Genomic DNA, 20,531 nt, shown 5'->3' with positions numbered 1-20,531 from the left:
TAAAAAAAAATGGTGTTGTAGAAATGAGAAATTGCTGGTCAACTTTTAACCCTTATAACTCCCTAACAAAAAAAAAAATTGGTTCCAAAATTATGCTGATGTAAAGGAGACATGTGGGAAATGTTACTTATTAAGTATTTTGTGTGACATATCTCTGTGATTTAATTGCATAAAAATTCAAAGTTTGAAAATTGCGAAATTTTCAAAATTTTCGCCAAATTTCCGTTTTTTTCACAAATAAACGCAGGTACTATCAAAGAAATTTTACCACTATCATGAAGTACAATATGTCCCGAGAAAACAATGTCAGAATCACCAGGATCCGTTGAAGCGTTTCGGAGTTATAACCTCATAAAGGGACAGTGGTCAGAATTGTAAAAATTGGCCTGGTCATTGATGTGCAAACCACCCTTGGGGGTAAAGGGGTTAAAGGGAATCTGTTACCAGGTTTTACTACCTCATCTGAGAGCAGCATTAAACTTAGTTTAATGGGTGCAACTGTTGTGAGTGACACAATCAGAGTTTTTATATGTGCCATATAGCAGGGCTCAGAAAGCTAACCCAATGCACACCACAGTTCTCTATGTGCATTGTCTTTTGACAGTGAGCTGCTTATCAGAGGAGGGGGCATGGTCAGGCCAGGACCCATGGGAGTATAAGTCCTATCACTGGTAATGTCATGGTGATAAAACCTTCACTGTAAGTAAACAACAGTACACTGCCCAATAAGTGACACATCATAGAAATCTGTGTGTCAGCCCCTACCTCATGCTCCCCTCACATTATATAGCAAAAAACTGCTGACATATTCTCTTTAAAGGCAACCTGTCACTATGAGGATGCAAATAACAAAAGATTCACTGTCACCTCCAAACAGAAAAACTCATGTGTACAGGTGCGAATTAAGAGTAGCCATCTCTATACATTTCAAACAAACAAAAGTTACACTCTGTAGTGCTATAGTATGTAAGCATGAAATATATTGCATGAATTGCATTACTGCTCTAGATAATAAGAAAAAAATGGAGATGCTTAGCACGTAATTTGGCCAATTCATGCATGCCCAGCAGCGAATCACAAGGCGATCTCCGGTTGCTGGAAACCTATCCTAATGTGATTTCCCTCCTGGGCAGATAGCCTACATTTAAATGGGCCCTGCTGTAATTAAAACCACCATAGGCTGATGGGTGGAGTGCTCGATCAGAGAGCTAATATACAAATAACAAAAGACTGACTGGCTTCCGAACAGAAAAACAAACAGAGTTGCACTCTGTAGCGCTATAGCATGAAAGTTGAATTGTATTACTGCTCTAGATCATAAGTAAAAATATAGATGATTAGGACATAATTTAGCCAATTCACGGCAACTGGAGATGGCCTCCACCCTCCAGCCTGTGGCTTTTTTAACCCCTTCATCCCCCAACTCCGTTTTCATCTTCATGACCAGAAAAAACACAAAGATTGAGCTTTGTTTAAGTTGGTATACATGCAGCATATAAATGTGTGTTCACATTGGCCATAAAGCATACAAAACCTACGAGAGACAAAATGAGCAAAAACCCTGCTGTAACTAAATAAGTAAAAATCAAAAGTGCATTTAAATAACACAGAGTTCTTAGTAATACTGTTTTTGTTCAAATATAGCATCCCACCGTTAAGAAGGTGACCTGGTTCGGGACGGTCCTACGCTGTCTAAAATTAAAAACCTTACCATGTGTCAGAATTGAGCTCAGTGTGCGAATAAGGGCAGACAAAAGGACTGGGTCCCGACCTGTGGACACCAGCCTGTGGAAGCCTTTAAATGTAATTTCCAGCTCAGGAGAGGGAGGCCACACCCCAGTTTGCACAGAATACAAAAATACAAAGAATAAACACAAAAATTGAGCTTGGTTTAAGTTGGTATACATGCAGCACATAAACGCATGTTCACATTAGCCATATAGCATACAAAACCTACAAGAGACAAAATGAGCAAAAACCCTGCTCTAACTAAATAAGTAAAAAGCAAAAAATGCATTTAAATAACACAGGGTTATTAGTAATACTGTTTTTTTTATCAAAAATAGCATAAAAGCCATCCCACTGTCAACAAGATGACCCGGATTGGGACGGTCCAACGCTGTCTAATATTAAAAACCTTACCATGTGTCAGAGTTGACCTCAGTGTGGAGTGCTCAGTCAGAGAGCTAATATACAAATAACAAAAGACTGACTGGCTTCCGAACAGGAAAAACAAACAAATAAAGTTGCACTCTGTAGCGCTATACCATGTAAACATGAAATACATGAAATTTGAATTGCATTGCTGCTCTAGATAATAAGAAAAAATATAGATGCTTAGGACATAATTTGGCCAATTCCCAGCAACCGGAGATGGCTTTGTCATTGGCTGCTGAGCATGCATGACATTTGCTTGTTATGTACTGTATAGAGATGGCTACTGTTATTTTGCACCTGTACACACCAGTTTTTCTCTTTAGAAGTGACAGTAAGTCTTTTATTATTTGTATATTGGCTCTCTGATGGAGCACTCCACTCTACAGCCTGTGGCGGTTTTAACCCCTTCATCCCCTCAACTTTGACCAGCCAAATGTTACAATTCTGACCTGTGTCACTTTATGTAGTAATAATTGTAGAATACTTCATCAGATCCCACTGATTCTGACATTGGGTACGGATGTGCTACCGCCCTCACCTATGTAGCCTGACTCACCCACCCAAGGTGAGTCAACTACTCCTTCTCACTTACGGTGTTCCGAACGAACAACAGCCTGAATACCCCCCAATCAATACAATCAGGACCAATTTATTTGGCAGCAAACTGTCCAAGAAAAAGTAGACTGCCCACATGTTTTACACGAACACAAAAGGAGAGGGGGAGTCTAGGAAGATGGACCGGGCCAGTGATGTTTCTCTTGTGTCAGTTCCAGAACTATCGGGGCTGTCACCATTGTTGTTGGGGGGAAAGCTTTCTGACCAGGACAGACTTTTGCACTCCACTGTAGGGAGCGTGTCAGGGATAAAAGGGATGGTGCGCGGGAAAGCAGCAGACTTGGCGGGAAGAAAGAACATGCAGCAGAAGGTTGGCTCACTCTCCGTGGGGCTACACGATAGTACAGACCTCCACTGTAGTTCCTCAGCCCTTGCACATACTGACCGTGAGGGACATAAATTTGTGTGCCTGCTTACCCCTGCGACTGACTCGCATCGTTCCACTGACTGCCGCAGGTGAGCAGCCTAAATCTGACCAGGCAAAGCACCTAGGATCGAGTAGCTTCATCCCCGTCACCACCACTGGACTGAGACACCTTCCAGCATTGTCAGAGACTGCTTCACTTCACATTCATCGTCCCGGTAACCCAGGACCTCGCCTCAGAGAACCAGGATACGCCGCTGCTGTCAGGAGACATTGCATCACCTTCTTCCAGGAACAGGCCAGAGACTTGTTACTTATGGTGCCACCACGGGATTTCAAGCTTCCACAGCCCGGAAACCATCAGACTGATAAGTTTACCTGTTTCATAACCATTTGTTCTTACTCTGAAATAATACCCAGTTTTACTCACCTCTTAACCATTTCTATTGCTGCGTGGTGTATCACTTGTAATAAACTAATTAACTCTTGTTCTGCCTCCTGCTTGTCACTGCATCCCGCGTTCCTGCTATTCTACAACAGCAGTGGAAGTGCGGGGGCTCTGGGCTTTCACAAAATGTCCGCAGAGCCCCCGCACCACCGAGCATCTCCAAAACTGCCGTGCATCAGCCTGGGATGAGACTCCTTGTAAATACATCTGGACTATAAAGTACACACCCATTTTCCTCCAAAATTTTGAGGGAAAAAAGGGCATCTTATAGTCTCAAAAATACAGTACATCAATGCCTCCATTTAAATCTCTGAGTGACGTGATTCAGATGAAACCCCTGAGGAATTAATTCACTATAATGAGGCTGTAGAGTTACTCTGGACTCCGTCTGGCCTCTGTTCATTGGTGTCCTTTTCAGAAGTGGACAAAACTGTGTCCGACGTAACTTTAATGCGCGCCTAAAAAGACAAACACCACCTGATCATAGGTCAGACGGCGTCCACAGTGCTTCCATCCGCCTCATTATAGGGAATCTTCTGCCAGGGGAACAGTCTGAATAATATGTTTCAGAGTCAGATAGTTTAGATAGCTAGCGTAATGTGTGGCTGTGAAATAGACCTTCCAGCAGATTTTTTGTGCCATTGCTGATGTCCAAAGACAGCAGTGCACATTTCATAGAAGTGTGTTGTGCACTGTGTTAGGAGTCGAGTTCCCGCCACTGCACAGGGGGAATCTCGAACCATGTCTGCTGCAGTCTCTCGTTCTGCATCAGCTGCAGTGGAGCTTGCTCAGCGGAGATGTCGGTCCCAGCATCTCGCTCAGTCTGATTCTGTGCAAAGGGTTACTGCTGCCTTTCCAGGCTCTGCCATTGTAGCCTGTACTGATCAGCGGCGAGCAGACGTCTCTGGGACTAAGTCCTGCTTTTCCCCTTCTGAGCATGCCCAAAGGAAGGCCTCTCAGTGGAGGTCTGGGGTCACATGCTCAGGTACTGCAGTAGCTCCTATTGGTCCTCTAGGAAGGTCCTGAAGCTGCTCAGTTACTGTAGCAGTTCTGATTGGTCCTCTATGAATGTCCTGAACTTGCTGCAGCTATAAAAGTAACCAAAAAGAAAAAAAGAGCACCAGCAGAACCAGTATAACAAATATATAATAGTTTATTAAACAAAAAAGGGGAATTAAAAACATATATCGCAACAGGAGCGCTAGACAAACGACAGGGAACACACCACAAAGGGTGGCAACATGGTGTCCACCAGGCAAACCTTTGTACAGAGATAATAACTATAGCACACCTATACAATATATGACCCAATATAAAGCAGCAGTGCAAAGCCTATGGGGGTGCGTAGGTACGTACCAACAGCTATAAAGCACCAACAGGGAGCTATGTCCGAAAAAGGAGGACGAGCACAAATGAGCATGAAGTATGATACAGAAAGGTTTACCTGCAGAGACCACGGTGTCACCCACCCCAACGCGCGTTTCGGCTCCGTGCCTTCTTCTGGGGGTATGGCATTAAGAATAACAGGCAGGGTTTTAAAGGCTGAAACAGCCAATCCAAATAGCCGTAACACAAATGCCCATGAATCGGCGCATGCGCTGTCGGCCGCATCCAGAAGGCAGCGCGACACCGAGGGCGTCAAGCAAGACCAAGACCCACGTCACCGGATACGCCCACGTGAGGTCACATGAGCGGAACAGATGGCGGGGATCCAGCCAAGCCGAAGGAGACGCCGTCAGCATCGCCTGGCAACGGAGCGCCGGCGCCCATGCGCACTGGGTCAGATGAGTGTATATAGGAACGGCATACAGAACAATGTCATAAACTAACAAAAGCCCATTAAAATATCAAACGCAATTATTAACCATTGCGGGCAAATGAACAGAAAGGACAAATAGAAAATAATAAATATAAAATAGGGGACAATTAAGGTGCAAGGTGCAATGTGACATAAATAGTACAAATACAGCTGACAATACCAAATATACATCATGGAGGAGGCACAAATCACTGTAGCCAATACAATATCAATGTATTTAAACAATTCGGCAATAACAATAGTCATGTGATAACAAGCCGTGTCTCAAATACACAGCAATACATAATAAATATATGCTGAGCATATGAAGGAAAAGTGTGTAACGTGCATTAGTCTTCATAAAAAATCGATGTCCCGTAATAGTCCAAAGATAATGGTGCACAGTCAAATGCCCACGATAATGATCAATCCAAAAAGACCTAAAATCTAGAAAATAAAAAACAAGAAAAAAGTTAATAAAAACAAATAAACAATAACAATGCCAATTAAAAAGTGTGGCCATGATGATCAAAGGAAAGAGGCAAAACTAAGTGTTTCGTTAAGGCCCAAAGGATGGAGTGTCTGAAGTCTCCATATCCATCGTGCTTCCTTCTGCGCCAAAAGGCGGCTCAAATCCCCACCTCGCAAATTAGTTATAAGATGGTCAATGCCCTTAATCCTGAAACCAGAGGGATCACAAGAATGGTGTAATTTAAAGTGTCTAGGGATGGTCTTTAAACACTCCACATTGTCCACCTTGGCAGCCGCCAAGATATCCCGGACATGCTCACGTGCCCTAATTTTGAGGGCACGTGTTGTGAGCCCCACATATATTTTATTGCAAGGGCATGTCCCATGATATACCACCATTGTGGTCAGACAATTGATGGTATGCGTAATGGTAAATTCACGACCATCTGATGCAAAAAAGTGAGTGGCAGAGTCGATGTTCGGACACGCAATACAGTTGCCGCACGGTTTGCAGCCCCATCGGGGGCGATTACACTTAGAACCACCAGAGAAAAGTGGCGGAGGGGGCACCGGTTGAAAGTAACTCCTGACAAGGTGATCACCAAGATTTTTGGATCTACGTGCCGTGACAGACGGATGGGGAGGCAGATACTGTTTAAGGACAGGGTCAGCGAGCAGAATAGGCCAATGTTTAGCCAAAATGTCCGTCATCTCCCCCCACCGAGAATGGAATTGTGTGACAAGTCTAACCTGATTCGTAAGCTTGATTGGTTTAGACGAGAAGAGGAGTCGCTGTCGATCTGAATGCTTGGCCCTGTTATACGCTTTTTTGATACTCCTTTTGCTGTAACCCCGGTCCACAAAGCGATTTTTCAAATCCTCAGCTTGAATTTCAAAAGATTCATTGGTAGTACATATTCTTTTTAAACGAAGAAATTGTCCAGTAGGAACCGCTCTTATAACATGGGGTGGGTGGGAAGATGAAGCATGCAACAATGCATTAACAGCTGTATCCTTACGGAAAACGTTGGTCAAAAGGAGCCCGTCCACACTCCTCTCCACCAGGACATCTAGAAAATCAATATGGGAAAAATCATATTTGTAAGTAAGATGAATATTCAACTGATTATTATTCAACTCCTGCACAAAAGACTGTAACTCAACTGGGGTCCCTCGCCAGATCAAAAATATGTCATCGATGTAGCGGGCCCAAAATATGACCCGCTCCATCGATGAACAATGATCTGACGAGAATAGATCCCTCTCCCACAGCCCCAGGAACAGGTTGGCGTACGAAGGTGCACAGGCTGCACCCATCGCTGTTCCCTGGAGCTGCAGGAAGAAGGATCCATTAAAAAGAAAAAAATTGTGTGTCAGGAGGAATTTCAAAAGAAGGGACAGAAAATCGATGTCACTGGTGGAGAGGCTAGTGGTAGAAAGAAAGTGTGAAACGGCCCTCAAACCATCCTGGTGGCGAATATTTGTATAAAGTGACTCTACATCACATGTGACGAGAAGCATGTCCTCGTCAACATGGATGGAGTCTATCTTCTGTAAAAAATCAGATGTATCCTTAAGATAGGAAGGTATAGTCTCCACCAGGGGTTTTAGAAAAAAATCAATATATTTCCCAACGTTCTCCGTAAGCCCACCCACCCCCGAGATAATGGGCCTACCTGGAGGTGTCTGAAGTTGCTTGTGGACCTTAGGAAGGAGATACAGTGTTGGTATACAGTGATCATGCCCCATCAGAATGTCACGGACCTGTGTTGTAATAACATCATCAGAAAGTGCTTTTTGCAGGATTTTCGCCAATTCTTCTCTAAATGAGATTAGAGGATTGAATGTTAATTTTTTATAACAACTGGGGTCCCTAAGGAGGCGTTGTGCCTCGGCTAAATACAATTTGGTTGGCCAGATAACAATGTTCCCCCCTTTGTCAGCTGGCTTGATAACCACATCCCGAAGTTGTTTTAGCTTTTTTAGAGCCTGTGTCTCCCCATAGGATAAATTACCATGTCTGATATGGGTCGGAATTGAACCAAAATCTTGGGAGACCAGCTTAACAAAAATATCAACATTCGGGCACAGTGCCAAAGGGGGGAATTTTCTGGACCTAGGGAACAGTGAAGGGGGTACCTTACCCAACACCGGATTCAATTGTTCACGGGCCAAATCCTCCAAATCTTGTAGTGCTAGCTGTTCCTCAGGTAATGGAAATGCGCGTTGAATATCCTCGTTATGATGCCACTTCTTGAATAGTAAAGACCGTGCAAACATATTTAGATCCTTGAGAGCCAGGAAAGGATCAAACTGCATACTAGGCGAGAATGTTAGGCCTTTAGTAAGGAGAGAGGTTTCAGCAGGACTTAAAATATGTTCAGAAAGATTAATTACCTTTGGGGTATTATTTTGGGGAAGATTAGTTACCTTTGAAGTATTTTTTTGAGGAAGATGATATGGACCATGTTTGTTCTTATAAGTTTTCCTCTCCCATTTACGTCTACCATTATTGCCAAAGCGGGTTTGCATCGGGTGTGAGGAGGAGTCAGACACATCCCCCGATGACGAAGCCGAAGACACCGAAGGAGACCTATGTTTGTTGTTCAAAGGATAATTCCGTCTCCATCTATACATGGTCTTGTTCTGAAAGTCCGTCGTATCACGAAGTAGTTTCTTGGCATGGGTAGTTTTGATTTGTGTTTCCCATTCCATGGAACTTTTATCCATAGCCGTATTAAACATTAGTGCCACGTCGGCACTCGCCACCTTTTTGAAATTAGCATATAATGCATCAATTTCCGTCTCAAGAGTCAGAAGGGAACTTTTCCCAAAATTTACCAATAATTGCATAAATTGAGTGGATGCTTTACTGCAAACCTCCTCCCATCCTGTAATAAATTGTTCATCAGAAATTGGAAAGTTTTTTGTGCAGGAGTTGAATAATAATCAGTTGAATATTCATCTTACTTACAAATATGATTTTTCCCATATTGATTTTCTAGATGTCCTGGTGGAGAGGAGTGTGGACGGGCTCCTTTTGACCAACGTTTTCCGTAAGGATACAGCTGTTAATGCATTGTTGCATGCTTCATCTTCCCACCCACCCCATGTTATAAGAGCGGTTCCTACTGGACAATTTCTTCGTTTAAAAAGAATATGTACTACCAATGAATCTTTTGAAATTCAAGCTGAGGATTTGAAAAATCGCTTTGTGGACCGGGGTTACAGCAAAAGGAGTATCAAAAAAGCGTATAACAGGGCCAAGCATTCAGATCGACAGCGACTCCTCTTCTCGTCTAAACCAATCAAGCTTACGAATCAGGTTAGACTTGTCACACAATTCCATTCTCGGTGGGGGGAGATGACGGACATTTTGGCTAAACATTGGCCTATTCTGCTCGCTGACCCTGTCCTTAAACAGTATCTGCCTCCCCATCCGTCTGTCACGGCACGTAGATCCAAAAATCTTGGTGATCACCTTGTCAGGAGTTACTTTCAACCGGTGCCCCCTCCGCCACTTTTCTCTGGTGGTTCTAAGTGTAATCGCCCCCGATGGGGCTGCAAACCGTGCGGCAACTGTATTGCGTGTCCGAACATCGACTCTGCCACTCACTTTTTTGCATCAGATGGTCGTGAATTTACCATTACGCATACCATCAATTGTCTGACCACAATGGTGGTATATCATGGGACATGCCCTTGCAATAAAATATATGTGGGGCTCACAACACGTGCCCTCAAAATTAGGGCACGTGAGCATGTCCGGGATATCTTGGCGGCTGCCAAGGTGGACAATGTGGAGTGTTTAAAGACCATCCCTAGACACTTTAAATTACACCATTCTTGTGATCCCTCTGGTTTCAGGATTAAGGGCATTGACCATCTTATAACTAATTTGCGAGGTGGAGATTTGAGCCGCCTTTTGGCGCAGAAGGAAGCACGATGGATATGGAGACTTCAGACACTCCATCCTTTGGGCCTTAACGAAACACTTAGTTTTGCCTCTTTCCTTTGATCATCATGGCCACACTTTTTAATTGGCATTGTTATTGTTTATTTGTTTTTATTAACTTTTTTCTTGTTTTTTATTTTCTAGATTTTAGGTCTTTTTGGATTGATCATTATCGTGGGCATTTGACTGTGCACCATTATCTTTGGACTATTACGGGACATCGATTTTTTATGAAGACTAATGCACGTTACACACTTTTCCTTCATATGCTCAGCATATATTTATTATGTATTGCTGTGTATTTGAGACACGGCTTGTTATCACATGACTATTGTTATTGCCGAATTGTTTAAATACATTGATATTGTATTGGCTACAGTGATTTGTGCCTCCTCCATGATGTATATTTGGTATTGTCAGCTGTATTTGTACTATTTATGTCACATTGCACCTTGCACCTTAATTGTCCCCTATTTTATATTTATTATTTTCTATTTGTCCTTTCTGTTCATTTGCCCGCAATGGTTAATAATTGCGTTTGATATTTTAATGGGCTTTTGTTAGTTTATGACATTGTTCTGTATGCCGTTCCTATATACACTCATCTGACCCAGTGCGCATGGGCGCCGGCGCTCCGTTGCCAGGCGATGCTGACGGCGTCTCCTTCGGCTTGGCTGGATCCCCGCCATCTGTTCCGCTCATGTGACCTCACGTGGGCGTATCCGGTGACGTGGGTCTTGGTCTTGCTTGACGCCCTCGGTGTCGTGCTGCCTTCTGGATGCGGCCGACAGCGCATGCGCCGATTCATGGGCATTTGTGTTACGGCTATTTGGATTGGCTGTTTCAGCCTTTAAAACCCTGCCTGTTATTCTTAATGCCATACCCCCAGAAGAAGGCACGGAGCCGAAACGCGCGTTGGGGTGGGTGACACCGTGGTCTCTGCAGGTAAACCTTTCTGTATCATACTTCATGCTCATTTGTGCTCGTCCTCCTTTTTCGGACATAGCTCCCTGTTGGTGCTTTATAGCTGTTGGTACGTACCTACGCACCCCCATAGGCTTTGCACTGCTGCTTTATATTGGGTCATATATTGTATAGGTGTGCTATAGTTATTATCTCTGTACAAAGGTTTGCCTGGTGGACACCATGTTGCCACCCTTTGTGGTGTGTTCCCTGTCGTTTGTCTAGCGCTCCTGTTGCGATATATGTTTTTAATTCCCCTTTTTTGTTTAATAAACTATTATATATTTGTTATACTGGTTCTGCTGGTGCTCTTTTTTTCTTTTTGGTTATTTGTATTTATATGCACTGAACCCCTATATGTGCATCCTGGCACCCCTTTTATGTTAGTGTGGTTGCCTTAATTCTTTTCGGGTTTGTAATCTGATTTTGTGCTGTGGTTTCCACAGACTATTTTGTTTCAGGATGGATTACCGTTCTAGAGACACAACTTGGCAATCAGCAGTTGCTCAGGTCTTCGACAGGGATCCATCTAGTGTGTCCATTGATGATCGAGGGGATATTAATAATTTACAGACTCAAATTAAAAAATTGATGTACAAACGTACAAAATTATGGTGGAATAAGGCCTTTTTAGAGAATTACCTAAGAAAGAATCTTATCCCGCGTGGTTTGCGGATACAAATCTTTCCGTCCTTTCCAATTTCTGATGAACAATTTATTACAGGATGGGAGGAGGTTTGCAGTAAAGCATCCACTCAATTTATGCAATTATTGGTAAATTTTGGGAAAAGTTCCCTTCTGACTCTTGAGACGGAAATTGATGCATTATATGCTAATTTCAAAAAGGTGGCGAGTGCCGACGTGGCACTAATGTTTAATACGGCTATGGATAAAAGTTCCATGGAATGGGAAACACAAATCAAAACTACCCATGCCAAGAAACTACTTCGTGATACGACGGACTTTCAGAACAAGACCATGTATAGATGGAGACGGAATTATCCTTTGAACAACAAACATAGGTCTCCTTCGGTGTCTTCGGCTTCGTCATCGGGGGATGTGTCTGACTCCTCCTCACACCCGATGCAAACCCGCTTTGGCAATAATGGTAGACGTAAATGGGAGAGGAAAACTTATAAGAACAAACATGGTCCATATCATCTTCCTCAAAAAAATACTTCAAAGGTAACTAATCTTCCCCAAAATAATACCCCAAAGGTAATTAATCTTTCTGAACATATTTTAAGTCCTGCTGAAACCTCTCTCCTTACTAAAGGCCTAACATTCTCGCCTAGTATGCAGTTTGATCCTTTCCTGGCTCTCAAGGATCTAAATATGTTTGCACGGTCTTTACTATTCAAGAAGTGGCATCATAACGAGGATATTCAACGCGCATTTCCATTACCTGAGGAACAGCTAGCACTACAAGATTTGGAGGATTTGGCCCGTGAACAATTGAATCCGGTGTTGGGTAAGGTACCCCCTTCACTGTTCCCTAGGTCCAGAAAATTCCCCCCTTTGGCACTGTGCCCGAATGTTGATATTTTTGTTAAGCTGGTCTCCCAAGATTTTGGTTCAATTCCGACCCATATCAGACATGGTAATTTATCCTATGGGGAGACACAGGCTCTAAAAAAGCTAAAACAACTTCGGGATGTGGTTATCAAGCCAGCTGACAAAGGGGGGAACATTGTTATCTGGCCAACCAAATTGTATTTAGCCGAGGCACAACGCCTCCTTAGGGACCCCAGTTGTTATAAAAAATTAACATTCAATCCTCTAATCTCATTTAGAGAAGAATTGGCGAAAATCCTGCAAAAAGCACTTTCTGATGATGTTATTACAACACAGGTCCGTGACATTCTGATGGGGCATGATCACTGTATACCAACACTGTATCTCCTTCCTAAGGTCCACAAGCAACTTCAGACACCTCCAGGTAGGCCCATTATCTCGGGGGTGGGTGGGCTTACGGAGAACGTTGGGAAATATATTGATTTTTTTCTAAAACCCCTGGTGGAGACTATACCTTCCTATCTTAAGGATACATCTGATTTTTTACAGAAGATAGACTCCATCCATGTTGACGAGGACATGCTTCTCGTCACATGTGATGTAGAGTCACTTTATACAAATATTCGCCACCAGGATGGTTTGAGGGCCGTTTCACACTTTCTTTCTACCACTAGCCTCTCCACCAGTGACATCGATTTTCTGTCCCTTCTTTTGAAATTCCTCCTGACACACAATTTTTTTCTTTTTAATGGATCCTTCTTCCTGCAGCTCCAGGGAACAGCGATGGGTGCAGCCTGTGCACCTTCGTACGCCAACCTGTTCCTGGGGCTGTGGGAGAGGGATCTATTCTCGTCAGATCATTGTTCATCGATGGAGCGGGTCATATTTTGGGCCCGCTACATCGATGACATATTTTTGATCTGGCGAGGGACCCCAGTTGAGTTACAGTCTTTTGTGCAGGAGTTGAATAATAATCAGTTGAATATTCATCTTACTTACAAATATGATTTTTCCCATATTGATTTTCTAGATGTCCTGGTGGAGAGGAGTGTGGACGGGCTCCTTTTGACCAACGTTTTCCGTAAGGATACAGCTGTTAATGCATTGTTGCATGCTTCATCTTCCCACCCACCCCATGTTATAAGAGCGGTTCCTACTGGACAATTTCTTCGTTTAAAAAGAATATGTACTACCAATGAATCTTTTGAAATTCAAGCTGAGGATTTGAAAAATCGCTTTGTGGACCGGGGTTACAGCAAAAGGAGTATCAAAAAAGCGTATAACAGGGCCAAGCATTCAGATCGACAGCGACTCCTCTTCTCGTCTAAACCAATCAAGCTTACGAATCAGGTTAGACTTGTCACACAATTCCATTCTCGGTGGGGGGAGATGACGGACATTTTGGCTAAACATTGGCCTATTCTGCTCGCTGACCCTGTCCTTAAACAGTATCTGCCTCCCCATCCGTCTGTCACGGCACGTAGATCCAAAAATCTTGGTGATCACCTTGTCAGGAGTTACTTTCAACCGGTGCCCCCTCCGCCACTTTTCTCTGGTGGTTCTAAGTGTAATCGCCCCCGATGGGGCTGCAAACCGTGCGGCAACTGTATTGCGTGTCCGAACATCGACTCTGCCACTCACTTTTTTGCATCAGATGGTCGTGAATTTACCATTACGCATACCATCAATTGTCTGACCACAATGGTGGTATATCATGGGACATGCCCTTGCAATAAAATATATGTGGGGCTCACAACACGTGCCCTCAAAATTAGGGCACGTGAGCATGTCCGGGATATCTTGGCGGCTGCCAAGGTGGACAATGTGGAGTGTTTAAAGACCATCCCTAGACACTTTAAATTACACCATTCTTGTGATCCCTCTGGTTTCAGGATTAAGGGCATTGACCATCTTATAACTAATTTGCGAGGTGGAGATTTGAGCCGCCTTTTGGCGCAGAAGGAAGCACGATGGATATGGAGACTTCAGACACTCCATCCTTTGGGCCTTAACGAAACACTTAGTTTTGCCTCTTTCCTTTGATCATCATGGCCACACTTTTTAATTGGCATTGTTATTGTTTATTTGTTTTTATTAACTTTTTTCTTGTTTTTTATTTTCTAGATTTTAGGTCTTTTTGGATTGATCATTATCGTGGGCATTTGACTGTGCACCATTATCTTTGGACTATTACGGGACATCGATTTTTTATGAAGACTAATGCACGTTACACACTTTTCCTTCATATGCTCAGCATATATTTATTATGTATTGCTGTGTATTTGAGACACGGCTTGTTATCACATGACTATTGTTATTGCCGAATTGTTTAAATACATTGATATTGTATTGGCTACAGTGATTTGTGCCTCCTCCATGATGTATATTTGGTATTGTCAGCTGTATTTGTACTATTTATGTCACATTGCACCTTGCACCTTAATTGTCCCCTATTTTATATTTATATTTATTATTTTCTATTTGTCCTTTCTGTTCATTTGCCCGCAATGGTTAATAATTGCGTTTGATATTTTAATGGGCTTTTGTTAGTTTATGACATTGTTCTGTATGCCGTTCCTATATACACTCATCTGACCCAGTGCGCATGGGCGCCGGCGCTCCGTTGCCAGGCGATGCTGACGGCGTCTCCTTCGGCTTGGCTGGATCCCCGCCATCTGTTCCGCTCATGTGACCTCACGTGGGCGTATCCGGTGACGTGGGTCTTGGTCTTGCTTGACGCCCTCGGTGTCGCGCTGCCTTCTGGATGCGGCCGACAGCGCATGCGCCGATTCATGGGCATTTGTGTTACGGCTATTTGGATTGGCTGTTTCAGCCTTTAAAACCCTGCCTGTTATTCTTAATGCCATACCCCCAGAAGAAGGCACGGAGCCGAAACGCGCGTTGGGGTGGGTGACACCGTGGTCTCTGCAGGTAAACCTTTCTGTATCATACTTCATGCTCATTTGTGCTCGTCCTCCTTTTTCGGACATAGCTCCCTGTTGGTGCTTTATAGCTGTTGGTACGTACCTACGCACCCCCATAGGCTTTGCACTGCTGCTTTATATTGGGTCATATATTGTATAGGTGTGCTATAGTTATTATCTCTGTACAAAGGTTTGCCTGGTGGACACCATGTTGCCACCCTTTGTGGTGTGTTCCCTGTCGTTTGTCTAGCGCTCCTGTTGCGATATATGTTTTTAATTCCCCTTTTTTGTTTAATAAACTATTATATATTTGTTATACTGGTTCTGCTGGTGCTCTTTTTTTCTTTTTGGTTATTTGTATTTATATGCACTGAACCCCTATATGTGCATCCTGGCACCCCTTTTATGTTAGTGTGGTTGCCTTAATTCTTTTCGGGTTTGCAGCTATAAAAGGTTCGCATGGCCACACGGCCATGCACTAGTATACACTTGTTTATGTGTGTGTGTTGTGAGTGAAAGTCACTCTTTAATCATCCCCTCCCTTGTGTTTGAATGCTCGCGTAAGGAGGATGATTGTAATCTAGTGCCCGACTTGTAACCAACACTGGTACACAAACAGCGTCTATTGCTGTGACCACCAGTGCAGCGCCGTGCGCTATCACCGTGCTTTCCAGTCCCAAGTCTGGGTGGTTATTGGCGTCCGCCAGTGCGGCATCGCATGAACTCTCGTGCTATTTAATTATTATTTCTGTTACGTGCGGTACTACGGACCTGTGACGCAACAGGGTTCGCTTCTTTCACACAGGGTGAAGCTAACAAGTGTGTATCCTCATTGTACCGCCATATAGTCCGTCATTGCTTAGCAGCAGGTTCCATCTCTGCACGGTGGACCCTGGGCTGCGAACGCACCTCATTCCTTTTCTCTAATTATTTGGTGCGTTCCGCTAGCTCTAACACACTGCCTCTATTGTGCTCCATACACAAGTAGACCTTTCTAAATGTTATTTTTTAAGTTGCTAGATGTGATACAGTACGCCATATGCCACTTTGTCATTTAGTGGCAGTGTAATTGTTCTGTGATTTGAGCTTTTTTACAGTAAAACAATTTTTGTAGTTGCTAAGGTGATTCAGCATGCCATACTCACCATGTCATTAGTTAGCAGTGAAATTCAGCTTTGTGCAGAGCTATTTTACAGTAAAAAAAAATTATGCAGTTGCTAACAGGATTCAGCATGTCATATCTCACCTTGTCATTTAGTGGTGGTGAAATTCATTTTTCTGTATAGTTGTTGCACATGAAAATTTTTTATTTTTTTCTGTTGCTAAACTTGATACAGCACGCCATATCCCACCTTGTCATTTAGTGGTGTTGAAATTGTTCTGTGTGAAGAGCTGTTGCACAGTAAAAAAACAAATTTTTCTGTGACAAACATGATACAGCAGGTTAGATCAGAGTTTGAAATTGTTTGGAGCATATCTTCTACTTTATACAGGCCTCATCCACACTGAAACAATTATTTCTTCTGTGACTAACGTGATACAGTAGGGTGACATCTAACTTTGAAATATTTTGTAGCAATTAGTCTATCTTATGCAGGCCTCATACACACTGAAACAATTCTTTCTTCTGTGACTAACATCATACAGTAGGGGAGATCTCAGTTTGAAATTGTTTGAAGCATATTTTCTTTGTCATACAGGTTTTATTTACACAGAAACAATTCTTTCTTCTGTGACTAACGTCATTCAGCATGCCATATTTCACTTTGTCAGCTGTGTGCAGAGCTGCTGCAGAGTAAAAAATCTAATTTTTTTGTGCTCCTGCTACACTATCTGAGCAACATGACTGGGATGTTGTGGTGGAAGGGGGATTAGGCTTGGTTTTCAAGGTGTACACGGGGTAGGTGGTAATGTTAGTGAAAAGCACTAGTGAAACAAAAACTTCATATCCTATACAATCACAACTGAAAACATCTATTACTAAACGGGCTACTCCACTACCTTTCTTTGGCAGCTGCACAGAGGTACATCTTACTGAAAGAGCCCAGAAAGAGCATGAGCTAGTGGCTAGTGCAGCTTCAAGTGGCCGCTATTCCTCATCCTCCACCTCAATACCACACCCCGTACAGTCTACAGAGGTGGCACCTCAATTACCCTTGCTTCCATCCACGTCACAACTCTCCAACCGCTCAACTGACTGTAGGGAACCACAGACGAGAGACTCTGTAGAGCTGTTTACACATCCTATTTCATTGGAATCAGAACTGTACTCCAAAGATTCACAGAGTCAAGAGGAGGAAATCATCTGCACCAATGTCCAAAACTTTTTTAGCTTGGATCCAACACAGGACGAAGTAGGGTGCGAGCAGTTTCCTGACCCTCATCACCAGGTGTTATCCCGTGGCCAGGGGGTGATCCTGATGAGACTCATATCTGAGGCTCACATGGACTGCACTGTGCTGTCAGGGCATGAAGAGGAGGAGGGTGACTCTCAGGGCGAGGAATGGGATAACATAGAGGATAATGAATGATGATGAGGTTATTGAAGCATGAAAATTGTTGGGACATCTGTCAGAATGCTCAGCATTGTGAAATACATATATATAATATTAATGAGAATTTCATATAGAGGAATGAAAGACAAGAGGAAGGGCATGTGGAGAAAATCCGACGTAGCTAATGGGAACTGTCATGAAGCTGCAGTGCAATACAGTGCAACTAACACCAGGGGGAGTTTAATAGGGGTGTGAGACTGCACACACTGAGCAGCTGAACAGATGCCACCTAGTGGCAAGAGAGTAGTCAGAAAAAGCCGAGTCAGGACACAAGATAACACGTCAGTACAAAAGGATTAAACAGAAAGGATAGTCAGGACATAGCAGGAGATCAGTAAACCAGTGCGAGCAAAACATGGTACAATAGGGACAAATCAAGACCGAGTCAATAACCAAGCCAGGAGATCAGCATCAGAGAATCAATCAGAACAGACAAATGCAGGGAAAGGGCAGACAGAGGGAGATTACAGACACAGGACAAGTCAGGGTTAACAGCAGGACAAACCAAGGGTTTCCAGAGTCAGGTTCACAGTCCGAAGACAGAACTATAACTGACACTGCCAGCAAGATTCATGGGAGCTAAATAGCAAACCCGAACCCAGAATGAGGCAGAGCAAAGTTAACCCTTGATATGATCCGTCCAAAAAAGGGCAGACACTAATAAACCCTGGAACGGATCATGACAGGAACATTATAAGAACCAGCCAATGCAGAAGATCCATAGAGTGGAGAAATGGCTCAATGCTTGCTGTTTTTTATTATGTCTTCAATCCTATAAATGAAAACACATTTGATGATTTCACAACCTAGTAAAGGTATATGCCATTACTATATTATAAAGACTATAGAGTGTTCACTATCTTCTCCCAGTTATTAGTATCAGGGATGTAATATCACAGGGCAATCTGACTGATATTTTGTAGCCTATATGCAAAATATTATTCAATTTCTGCTATCTTTTAACTGATACAGATGACATCTGTAAGACCACCGAGGAATAGAAGATCTAAAATAAAGGATGGATATCCTTCATATAATCTTACACACATACATACAAATACATTGCGCACACAATCACTGTAGTTAAGGACGTTGTACACTACTTGGACAACTTATTCTCATACCCTTTGCTTGTCCCGAATAAAGTAATAAAACTTAAACGCACCTCCCATGCTGGCATTGCTCCTGCGGTGTCAGCATTCACTCTCCCCGGGGCTCGCATGCTATTGTTGTGACATGTGACACTGGCGCCCAATCAGCGCCGATATCACTGTCCCCGCCTCATGTCAAATTGAGCATAAAGAGAAAGTCAAAGATGAGCTGCAGCCTGGACTTCCTCAATAGTACAATGATTGATTTAACAAGTAGAAAAATAAAGTAATATTGATGTGGACTGAAGATATAATACTGTGCTGAAGGTATAAAACATCCAAACATCTAAAGATTGGACAGCTCATCAATACCATACTCTTGACAACCTCTTTATGAAATGTTACATGTAAATTTAGTAGCCGTGTGAAATTTAAACTCCTTAGAATTACTTTCCTAGTATCAATATCATATGGATGTCGTCAAAAGTCCACAATTTCCTTATTTATGTGATCTTTTATGTGATCTGCTGACAAGGATACCTGTGTTTTCATATTTCATATTCATTTACTATCAAAATAATCTATAATATAACGCTGGGAGCGTCACTCTGTCCGAAGCCTTTATAGACTGCGCAGGCGCAAGCGCCGGCGCAGTCTGACCCCCACAGAGTGACGCTCCCAGGAGATCGCGGTATGCGTAAGCACTGAACGCATACCGCGATCTCCACCGGAGAGTCAGGGACCGTGGACGCGCCAGGAGGGAGGGTAAGTATATTCACCTGTCCTCCGTTCCAGCGCTGCGTGCGGCTCCGTCTCCCGGCTCCTCTGCTGTGACAGAGTCCAGTCACAGGCAGAGGAGCCGGAGTGTGTGTTCAAGAAAATGGCGCCGGAAAGCGCGGACTGCGCAGGCGCCGATTCCTGCTGCCGCAATCGGCGCCTGCGCAGTCCGCGCTTTCCAGCGCCATTTTCTTGAAGACACACCTGCAGTGGAGCCGGACGATAGGTGAGTATGGTATTTATTTTTTTTTTAATATGGCAGCAGCATACGGGGGCATACACACTGGAGCGTCTTGTGGGGGGCATATAATAGAATAGTGGCACAGGATGGGAGCAGCACATGACAGAACGGGCGCAGGATGGCAGCAGCACATGACAGAACGGGCGCAGGATGGCAGCAGCGCATGACAGAACGGGCGCAGGATGGCAGCAGCACATGACAGAACGGGCGCAGGATGGCAGCAGCGCATGACAGAACGGGCGCAGGATGGCAGCAGCACATGACAGAGCGGGCGCAGGATGGCAGCAGCACATGATGGAGACCATATACCAATATAAATGCTCGCCACCCGGGCGTAGAACGGGTTCAATAGCTAGTATAAAATATTAAGATTTGCCATTTATCTAATAAATGGAGACTTTCTTTGTTAACGCCTACCAACTGAGGACAAGAGTGAACATGTTTAGCAATTTCTTTTTTATTTAAACTTAATTTATTATTTTAATGTTGGCTGAAGTTGTTTTTCTAGTTCTAGTTGTCAAATCACAAATTATGAAATTATTAATAATTTTCTAAACTAAGTAAAATCTACAATTACTTACTCTTATAAAGGAAGACAGTCATAATTTGCAACAGGTTCAGATCAGCTGACTAAATAAACCTTTTAGGTGACCTTCC

This window comes from Ranitomeya imitator, chromosome 5 (assembly GCF_032444005.1).
Source record: "Ranitomeya imitator isolate aRanImi1 chromosome 5, aRanImi1.pri, whole genome shotgun sequence".
Taxonomy (NCBI): domain Eukaryota; kingdom Metazoa; phylum Chordata; class Amphibia; order Anura; family Dendrobatidae; genus Ranitomeya; species Ranitomeya imitator.
Note: the sequence above shows the minus strand (reverse complement) of the source record.